Raw genomic sequence first — 10939 nt, 5'->3', positions numbered from 1 at the left:
CACAGCTTCAAATGCAAATTCCACCCAAAAGTATCTTCACAGGCACATCCAGAAATGATTAGTCTGGGCACTTTATGTCTAGTTAACATAAACTTTACCACCACTGTGATTAAGTGATTCATTGTTTCCTTCTTCATTATTCTGTTTTCTGTTCTATAGACCAAGGAATTCATAGAATAGAATTACTTCCCTAATAGCGGATGCCAAAAATATTTTAGGTTAAAAAGAAATATATATATATTTTAATATTTCAAGCTTTTATTTAAATTTCAGTTAGTTAACATATAATGTAATATTTGCTTCAGGAGTAGAATTTAGTGATTCATCACCTAAATATAACACTCAGTGCTCATCCCAAAAAGTGCCCTCCTTAATGCCCATCACCCATTTAGCCCATCATCCCACTTACTGCCCCTCCAGGAACCCTCAGTTTGTTCTCTATAGTTAAGAGTTCTTATGGTTTGCCTCGCTCTCTTTTTTCCCCCTTTTCCCTATATTCATCTGTTTTGTTGTTTAAATTTCAAATATGAGTGAAAGAATATGCCTTTCTCTGACTGACTTATTTCATTTAGCATAATACACTGTAGCTCCATCCACGTTGTTGCAAATGGCAAGATTTCATTATTTTTGATGGCTGAGTAATATTCCATTACGTGTGTGTGTGTGTGTGTGTGTGTGTGTGTGTGTGTGTGTGTGTGAGAGAGAGAGAGAGAGAGAGAGAGAGAGAGAGAGAGTGCGCGTGTATACCACATCCTCTTTAGCCATTCATCAGTCAATGGGCTTTTGGGCTCTTTCCACAGTTTGACTACTGTTGATATTGCTGGTATCATTAGGGTGCATGTGCCCCTTTGAATCAGTATTTTGAAATATCTTGCTTGATCCATGATTATTCCAAACTTCCCTAACTTGTATTTAAATGATGCATTGTATACATTCATATTTATGTAACAATTATAGCTATATTTTATTTCTTTTAATTATTAATTTGCAGTTATTACTTCATGAATTACATTAGGAATGTTTATATAATAAGAGTTGGGACATTAAAAGGTTTGGAATACAATGTTTAAATTTAGAATTAGAAATGGATTTGAATGTTTCAGAGAGATACCATAAAGTCTATGAGAGAAGTGAAATAAACATATAAATGTCATTGTATCAAAGGGCCAAAAGAAATGATGTGCTATATATACCTTCACTGGAGACACCACACATGATGGCAGACTTATGTCCAAAGAAAATAGAAGAAGAACAAGAAGAGTGGGGGGAAAAGAAAAAGAAGGGAAAGAAAAGGGAAGAGGAGGGAAAGAAAAGGAAAAAGGAAAAGAAAAAGAGAAAGAAAGATCAGTCATCAATTAACACCAAGAATATGTGATAGGAATTTTCTTAGATGGTAAATAAAGTGTTATTTTGTTAGTGATCCAATGGTGGAATCACCTAATAGAAGACATTTCAAATAAGGGGATTATTTTCATTTGTATTAAGAAAAATAACCTGATAGGGGTGCGTGGGTGGCTCAGTCAGTTAAGTGTCTGACTCTTGATTTCGGTTCAGGTCATTATCTCATGGTTCGTTGGTTCGAGTCCCACATCAGGCTCTGCACTGACAGTTCAAAGCCTCCTTGGGATTCTCTCTGTCTGTCTCTCTCTCTCTCTCTCTCTCTCTCTCTCTCTCTCTGTCTCTCTCCCCCTCCCCTGCTTATAGCACTCTCTCTCTCAAAATAAATGAATAAACTTAGAAAGAAAGAAAGAAAGAAAGAAAGAAAGAAAGAAAGAAAGAAAGAAAGAAAGAAAAATAACTGGATATAGCAAGAAGATTACAAGACAATCCTTCAACATGTTGGCATATATATATTTATATTTACAGAATAGAAAACTCATTAGTCCCAAGACTTCTAAAGTTGAGGGGATTACAGTGTACTCAGGAAAAAGAATTAGTATTTATAAAGAAAAAAAAGTAAAATGAATTCTGGGAAATTTGAAGTAATGACTGAAAAGCATTTGGGGATATTAAGTTCAGATACCTTCATACAAACATTATGTATTATCACATTTTACATGTAAGGAAGTGTCATTAAATATGGATTTCTGGTTGTAAGAAACCATATTTTATTATATATTTTTACATGTTTATTTTCAAGAGAGAGCATTAGCGGCGGAGGGGCACAGAGAGAGGGAAACACAAAATCCCAAGCAGGCTTCAGGCTCTGAGCTGTCAGCACAGAGCCCGATGCGGGGCTCAAACTCATGAACTGGAAGATCATGACCTAAGCCCAAGTCAGACGCTAAACTGACTGAGCCACCCAGGCGCTCCAAGATTTTATTATATTATAACTTTTACTCATGTTTTTTCCTTTCCATTATTTCATTTCTTCTTTGTTCTCATCCTTAACCCTCTTCCACTTCTTCCTTCTCTCCTTTTGCTTCTCCTCAGGACATTGATGTTCCTGCTTTTACTTGAAATCACAACTTATTTGTTCTTTCTTATTGGTACTATCTTAATTATTGTGTTTTGTTTCATTCTGTTTTGTTTTATGGTATGAAGGGCCTTTATTGTTTGCAACAGGAAGTAAAAGAGGAGGGGACAGACAGCTCTGGCTCCAGGGATGGCTCCAAGGACTTACTCTGTTGCTGTCCCCCAAAAGATTTAATTATTTTACATTATATTTACATCTTTAAACTTCTGATGGTAAAATGATACATAAATATCTTTTACTGAAATAGGTACCTTTATACAGAAATAGTGAAAACAACTGGCAGCAGCATGTCTTAGTGGAACAAAACATGAGCTTTAAAAATTTTTTTTTCAACGTTTATTTATTTTTGGGACAGAGAGAGACAGAGCATGAACGGGGGAGGAGCAGAGAGAGAGGGAGACACAGAATCGGAAACAGGCTCCAGGCTCTGAGCCATCAGCCCAGAGCCTGACGCGGGGCTCGAACTCCCGGACCGCGAGATCGTGACCTGGCTGAAGTCGGACGCTTAACCGACTGCGCCACCCAGGCGCCCCCAAAACATGAGCTTTAGAATTCATTTATTGCAGGTCATTAACTTACTCTTACTAGTCAGTGTTAATTGCTCTTTTAATCCAATCTTCCAAACCCCAATGAATACTTTGTAAAGAAAAGATGTTTTGCATGCTGGTGGGAAGACTGAAAATAATACACATAAAGCATATATAGCATTATGCCTATGCTAAATAAATAACTCGTATGCTAAAATTAATGTTACCCTATTATATCACATATCAAAATAAAGTTAGGATATTCCAAAAGTATTACTAAACAACAAAGGCAAAAGTCATTTCAAAATACAAATAAGTAGTGAGCTACTTAAGGAAACATGCTACGCTTTTAAAGATCTGAGAATTGCTTTAAAAAATCAAATTTTAAGTGAATAAATTATTTCAGTATATTCATTATATACGCAATTAAATGGTCTCAACAAGTTATAAATTTGTGGTTAATTGTAACTTGATTCTAAACTCTTCAATAGCTTTTAATCTAATTCAGCCAATTATGCTGGCCATGTACTGTAAAATAATGCCAAGGGCTTTCCAATTATATATTGTATTACTTTGGGGACATAAATATATTACTTAGCAGAGATGAGTATCATCCTTTGGTGCACTTAATAAAATTCTTTTACTTAAATAAAAACAAAGTAAACTAATTGCCACGAAGTATATGCTATAATGTGTCAGTAACTTCTAAAATTAATTTACTTTTAAAATAGACTTTCGAAATGGGAAAAACTCTTTTAAAATTGTGCAACTTCTCCAAGTATTAAAAATTGACAAGGATAGATAAACCTCTGGGAAAATGCCCAATGCTTCTTACATTTCTACTTAGGCTGCACATCAGGTGGATTCCTAAGATGTGAGTAAAATGTTTATGCTGGGATTTCAAACCACTATGGCACTTAATAATTAATTGTTGTTGACAAAATGGGTGTCAGAAAAACAAAAAACAGAACAAATATCTTTTGTTCGAATCCCAGTCCCATTAAATCTTTCAGACAGAACTTCCTTTGTGGAAAATTTATAAATCCCATGTTCTCCTTTAAAACAGTAGGTGTCCCTTATATGAGCTATAAGTCTTGCATAATTGGGTGTTCTAGGATTCTTTCCAAATTTTCTATACCAGGCATAATTTTTCAAGAACACATCTGCCATAAGTAAAAAAAAATCCTCAACAATTATCCATAAAAACTAAATCATGTGATTTATGCAGTGAAAATAATTTGACTATGGAACCCTTGCTTCATGGTGTGCGTGTGTGTGTGTGTGTGTGTGTGTGTGAGTGTGTGTGTGTGGTAGTGTAGCAGGGGTCCCACTTTGCATTTCATCTATCTTTGAAAATAATGGGCATAAGGTAATTTCTATGAATTCTTTACTCATTTATTTATCGTAATTTATTCATGATGGTATAGGGAGTTCTGAGTGTAAACTCTCAACAACATAAAGTCACTATTCTTGATGTAGTGTAAAATAACCACTCTTCAAAACTGTAATTACACATAAAGCTGTAATGCAATCCACACAATTCTATGACAAGTAGCATATACTTCATGATTACTGCGTCATTCACTGCTTACTATCATTCTGCCATCACTAGGATGTTATTAGTCATTTTTTTGTGGGCCTGTATTTTCCCACAAATGCATGGTTCTGGGGAGTGGGGGGGGAGGGAACCTTATTCTCAATTTCTTTTACTATTTGTTTTCCTGACTTGATATTTTTTCTGCCTCTTACTTGGTAACTTAGCAACCAAGGCCATTTAATCCATAGTCAAATACATATAAGGGTGTATGTATATTAGAGCTTCGACAATGGTTTGAAAATTTCTTAAAAGTGCCAGTATTTTTCAAAGCAAGAAGTTAATCTTGTGCTAGCTCTGGAAATAATATAACTTCATATAATACTTTCATATATTATACATATTTATGTAGGTATATATGCTTTATTTGCCATTCAAGAATAGGAATTATTTTGAACTTAAGATGCCTGGTTATTTTGACATGGAGAAACATAAACCTATCATTTGGTTTGTTTGGAAAATATTTTCTATTGACAAAGAAGAAGAAATGTATAAAACTCTCACTAAGTTAATACCTATGTGGGATTTTATAGCTTTTACTCTATTTGAGGTTTTTTATAATACTCATCTAATTTTAGCGCGGTTCCAGTCAATGGCTGAAGTTTAAGGTTTGCTAACACCATGTTACTGCCAAACAGAACTTTTCCTCCCTTATTAACTAGGACAATTTGAATTTTGGTAAGACTTCTCTATTTGTTTTTCCTTCCCTAAAAGGAGAAATTAAAAAAACAAACAAACAAACAAAAAACCAAGACGTATACTTGGAATTCTTCTGGTTTTTTGAGGTGTCAGGAGTCTCGAATCTACAAAGAGTCCACACACTAAGACTGTTATAATCAAAAGGACAAATAATAACAAAAATTGTCAAAGATGTAAAAAAATTGAAATTCTCACATGCTGCTGATAGAAATGTAAAAGAGTTAGACACTTTGGATTACAGTCTGGTAGTTCCTCAAATGGTTAAACACAGAGTTGCCTTAAGATATAACAACTGTACTCCTACTTAAATTCCCAGAAGAAATGAACCATATGACCATGAAAAAAACTTGTACATTAGTGTTCATAGCAGCCTTATTCATAATAACCAAATGTAGAAACAATTCAAACTGACTAATGCATAAATAAAATGTGTTACATTGATACAATAAATATTTGGCAATAAAAAGGAATGCTACAACATAGATGACCCTTGAAAACATTCTGCTACGTGAAAGAAGCCAATCACAAAGATCTACATATTTTATAATTCCATTAACTGAAATGTCCAGAACTAGCAGATCTATAGATACAGAAAGTAGATTAGTGATTACCTATGACTGGAAGGATAGGGGACTGAGGGTAAGAGCTAAGGGATATGGGGTTTCTTCTCTGGGATAATTAAAATGTTCTAAAATTGATTATGGTAATGGATGCATAACTCTAAGAATACACTAGAAGACATTAGCTTTTAGACCATAAATGGATGAATTGTATGGTGTATTGATTATTTCTCAATAAAGCTATTAAAAAAAGAAACTTGGGTCAGGCAAAAAGCAATCTCTTCTATTCCACCTATATTCTCGTTCCAATAGACATATAGTTTCATTTGAATATTTGTTACATTAGTAATTAAAGGTCTTGTTGACAAGTTTTAGAAAACAATTTTCATTTTTAGAAAATCCCATTAATTCCCTTTCCTTTAACAAGAAACCACCTGAATTATATAACCCTAATGGTTATGTACATTTGACAAATGTTTATGATTGATTTATTTCCAGAAGCATTTAAAGAGCTGTACACAGAGATGAAAGGACCATGTTTATAAATGTGGCATTATAAATGCTAATTTATTTTCCTTTAGAACAACATAGAAAGGCCTTTTTCCCACATATATATATATATATATATATATATATATATACACATACACAACACACACATATATAAACAAAGAGAAAAAAGAGAAAATACCAGAAGACAAATGGAGTATTATATCGATTTTCAAAATAATTATCTCTGAAATTTATATAAGCAAATTCCCAACACCATTGCTGACAATGGCTAACAGTTCAACTAAACTATTGTGTTGTGACCCAATAGGCTGGTAATGGGTAACTCAATTCCAGGAATTCTCAAGACAAAAAGACAATCAAAAGTGACAAATATATAAAACCACATACTGAGTTGATTGGCTCTTCACAGAAAATTTGTTCTCTGTCCTATTTTACCTGACAGAGACCAGATGGTCAGATAATCACAACTAACTTAACTACCCTTGCTACCACCAATGGGACAATAAATGTTAGCTTTATATAAAGCAGACATGATTTAACCAGATTTAGCACGTGAAAGCCCAAGTCCTTTATTGCCACACAGACCCAACAGGAGGGCCAAGGGAACACATCTTGTGGCACTAGTGTGGAGGAAGTGTACCATGTTTGTAACTCCAATGGAGAGAGACTCATGAGAGCAGAGTCTCCAGTGAAACCTCCAGAAACAACTAACACAGATATAATAGGGTAGGAAACAATGCAGTTGATATTTACTTGCTTATGAGTGAGAATTATCATATGTGGTTTGACTGTCACCTAATAGAAGCAAAAGGGAAGGAAAAGTGTATACAAGAAAACAAAAATATAGGCTCCAGGCAGATGAATTTTTGTTTTTAATGAGTGTTTTGGGTATTTATGGTTTTCTAAGAAACCTTGTGATTTGAACTGTATGGGCACTGGGTAGGTGTGATACCTAAGAAATGGCTGCTAATACTCTTCTATTGGCATCTTCATATCAGCTAATCCAGTGGTTATCATTACTTCTTTTAATTCTAATTGTAATTATTTAGCAGCTATAAATATAAACTTTATCCTCACTCCAAACCACCAACACATATATGATTCAAATTTTGTTATTCTCATAGATAGTGAAATATATTGCTTAAACTCATATAGATAGCAATTTTTAGACTAGGGATTAAGCTCTGGATATTTTACTTCTTAAACTGTATTATTTCTATTAAAATAATACTTATCCTGATTTCTTGATTTTCTATCACCAACTGCCTCATCTTCATTGTCATCACCAGCTTTATTTATATAAATAAGCCATGTCAATAATGATAAAAATATACTAATTAAATATCTAACACATCTTTCAATGAAACATTAGAAACTTCATAAATCTTCCCTAGGAAAAAGTAGCATATCTAGTGATGTGGGAAACAAAGGCAGAAGAAAAAAATATTAAGTTTCCTTACAACTTACAGCTCATTGACAAGTCCTTGAGACAGAGAGTGTGACCTTCCTCTAGAAACTCAGCTGCCTCGATGATGACATTTTGCTAAGGGCAAAAGGCAATTTTGCTTAACATTTTCCTGACCTCCAGGATCCTGTAAGTCCACTTTAACATATAAAAGTGCCTTTGGAAATTTCCGTTCTCTCCACTCCCCAAATGTATGTTAACCATCATTCTCCAAGCATATAGCCCACTGGTATGTACCTAAAGGGTCTCATGACTGAGGTTTTACTAAACAGTAATAAATGACCTTTTCCTAACAATGGCTAGCCCCCTCTGTATCCTGGAAACCTTGCTTCCAAAATTCCTTGGAAGCTTGTGCTACCCCAAACCCCCCTCTCAACTTTAAAGTATATAATCTGGCCTTTCTTCACAACCCCAGTGTAGCTCTTTTTGCCCTGGGTCTTATCACCATGCTGTAATAAAACCACATTTTGGCACTGAGGATGTCTCAAGAATTCTTTCTTGGCCCTCAGCTCTGAACCCCCACATTTTCCACATCATGTAGGACTGTGACTGTCTTATATATTCAGTAGTAAAACAAAGGGTTTTTACCCTTTATTTTACCTGGAAAGAATTGTGTTGTTTTCTGTTTATTCAGATATTTGAAAGGATGGTATATATCTTTTATAAAAGTTGGGGTCTCTATTACAGAGCCCCACTTGCAAAGATATCCATGAATTCACCATGAATAATTCTTCAGACTTAAGAACTGATCACTAAGGTTTTACACCTTTATACATTTAAATCTCTTTCTTGTTGAGCTGAGTTTTTCTTTTAAAATATCAGTACAGCAAGCATTTTTAAAATGTCATGCATTAAGCTTTTTATTTAATGTGCAAAGTGGAGTAAGAAATACCTTGACTGCTGATCATAGTCTCATGGCCAGGGTGCAATGTGTGTGTGAGAGATGGGCGAATGAGTGTAGATGGTAACCAAAATAATTTCAGCAAATAAAGTGTCACTGTAGGCATCACTGTGCACACACAGGCACATGCACACACACATATGTAACTGAAAGTGACCGCGGGAGCTTTCCTAAATTAGTATCTCTGATACAGTTGGCATTAACTTAAAAAGGAAAAACCTCTTCTGGTTTCTAAGATTTTGTCTTCATTTATACCGACACGGCTATGAAAATAATGATAACGCTCTACAATATAATCTGAAACACATTTATTTTAACAATGATACCTGAGCCAACCCTTCCTTTTTTAATCAACTGAGATGAATCAATAAATATCAATACCTTTATATATTATTATATAATTATTTATAGTTCTAGTATTTAAAAATTCTAAAATACACAATTCTGAATTAATATTAGTAATTGAAACATTGTTGGGGTGCCTAGGTGGCTCAGTCAGTTAAGCATCTGCCTCTTGATTTCAGCTTAAGTCATGATCTCACAGTTCATGAGATCAAGCCCCAAGTTGGGTTCCTTGCTGACATCACAGATCCTGCATGGAAATCTCTCTCTCCCTCTCTCTGCCTGCCCTTCCCCTACTCATGCATGTGCACTTGCTCACTGTCTCTCTCTCTCTAAAATAAATAAATAAGCTTTAAAAAAAGTTAGAAAGTGGGGCTCAGTTGGTTAAGCGTTCAACGTCGGCCTAGGTCATGATCTCTCTGGTCCAGAGTTTTAGCTCCCTGCTGGGTTTCCCTCTGTCTCTACCCCTCCCCCACTCAGGATTGCTCACATGCGTGTGCTCTCTCTCTCTCTCTCAAAAATAAACATGAAAGAAAGAAAGAAAGAAAGAAAGAAAGAAAGAAAGAAAGAGAAAGGAAGAAAGAAAGAAAAGAAAGAGAAAGAAAGAAAGAAAGAAAGAAAGAAAGAAAGAAAGAAAGAAAGAAAGAAAGAAACAGAAAGTTAGAGAGAAAAAAAGAAACATCATTTATTCCACAGTGTGGTAGTGAGGTTGTATCAGAATTATAGTAGGCAAAGAAATCATGTTATTATATTTAGAGGTAGAATATGAAGTTATCAAAAACAGCCATTGATGTTACTATTATTTCTCATTTTAAAACAAAATCTATAATTAAAAAATATAATCAATGAAAGGACTATTGTAATAAATCTAAGAAATCTTGTATCTGCTAAAAAAAACTTTGAAAATGATGAAGAAGGTCACTTTGCAATGAGGCACATGAATTCTGCCAATTAATTAACAGATGTCAGAGTTAATTCCTTTTACATTTTCTGACACATTATTATAATACTATTAGCGTATATTTAAATCTGCATAGTCTGGAAATAACAGAATAACAAAGAACTGAATTCCATACTATGGAAGATTTGAAAAATTATTTTTTTTAAATGTATCATGGACACTGGAAAATGCTCAAGCTAATGATGCCATACACATTTTTTTAAATATTATCTTTTGATGTGTTACATGAGCACATTTACATACTATAATCAATAACAGGCTTATCCATAAATGAGCTATTATATGCTTAAGGAAAATATTCCCCTTATTCATCACCAAATATAATAATAACAACACAAGAAAAATTTTTCTGAGAACAATTTTCCCTCTCCAGGATTAATATAAAGCAGAAAGTAGGACTGTTTGATATTTCTACATTTTTATTATAGTTTAAGTTCCCTATGAAGATTTTAAAATTTTGGAAAGGTTAGGACTGAAGGATTAATATTTCTTTTTAAAGAATGTAAAAACACAGTACAATTTACAGTAAGAAAAAGCGATTTATAAAAATCATCTGTAAAAAGGGTTCTAATAGAAAAACTATACATTTTTAGTGTTATTTTACAAGTCTATAGATGAGATTGGACAACACTACTCCTCTGATCAATTTTGACTATTCCACAATTCTGTCACATGTATTCTGAGTGTTGTTTTAAAGGAAAAAGCTACTTCATTGTCACCTCTTCACTTTAAAGTGTGTAATTTTTCATGAACAAACATCAAGAAAATCACTGAGAAAATCAATAAAGCATAAACAATTTCAATTTTTAAATAATTTTCCAAACCAGTCGCTTCATGGCTTCCAAATCAGTGACCGAATCAGGATTCAAAACCATTATTCTTTCTTGAACAATTAGGAGAA

The sequence above is a fragment of the Lynx canadensis genome, chromosome A1, assembly GCF_007474595.2.
Source record: "Lynx canadensis isolate LIC74 chromosome A1, mLynCan4.pri.v2, whole genome shotgun sequence".
NCBI classification, from domain to species: Eukaryota; Metazoa; Chordata; class Mammalia; order Carnivora; family Felidae; genus Lynx; species Lynx canadensis.
Note: the sequence above shows the minus strand (reverse complement) of the source record.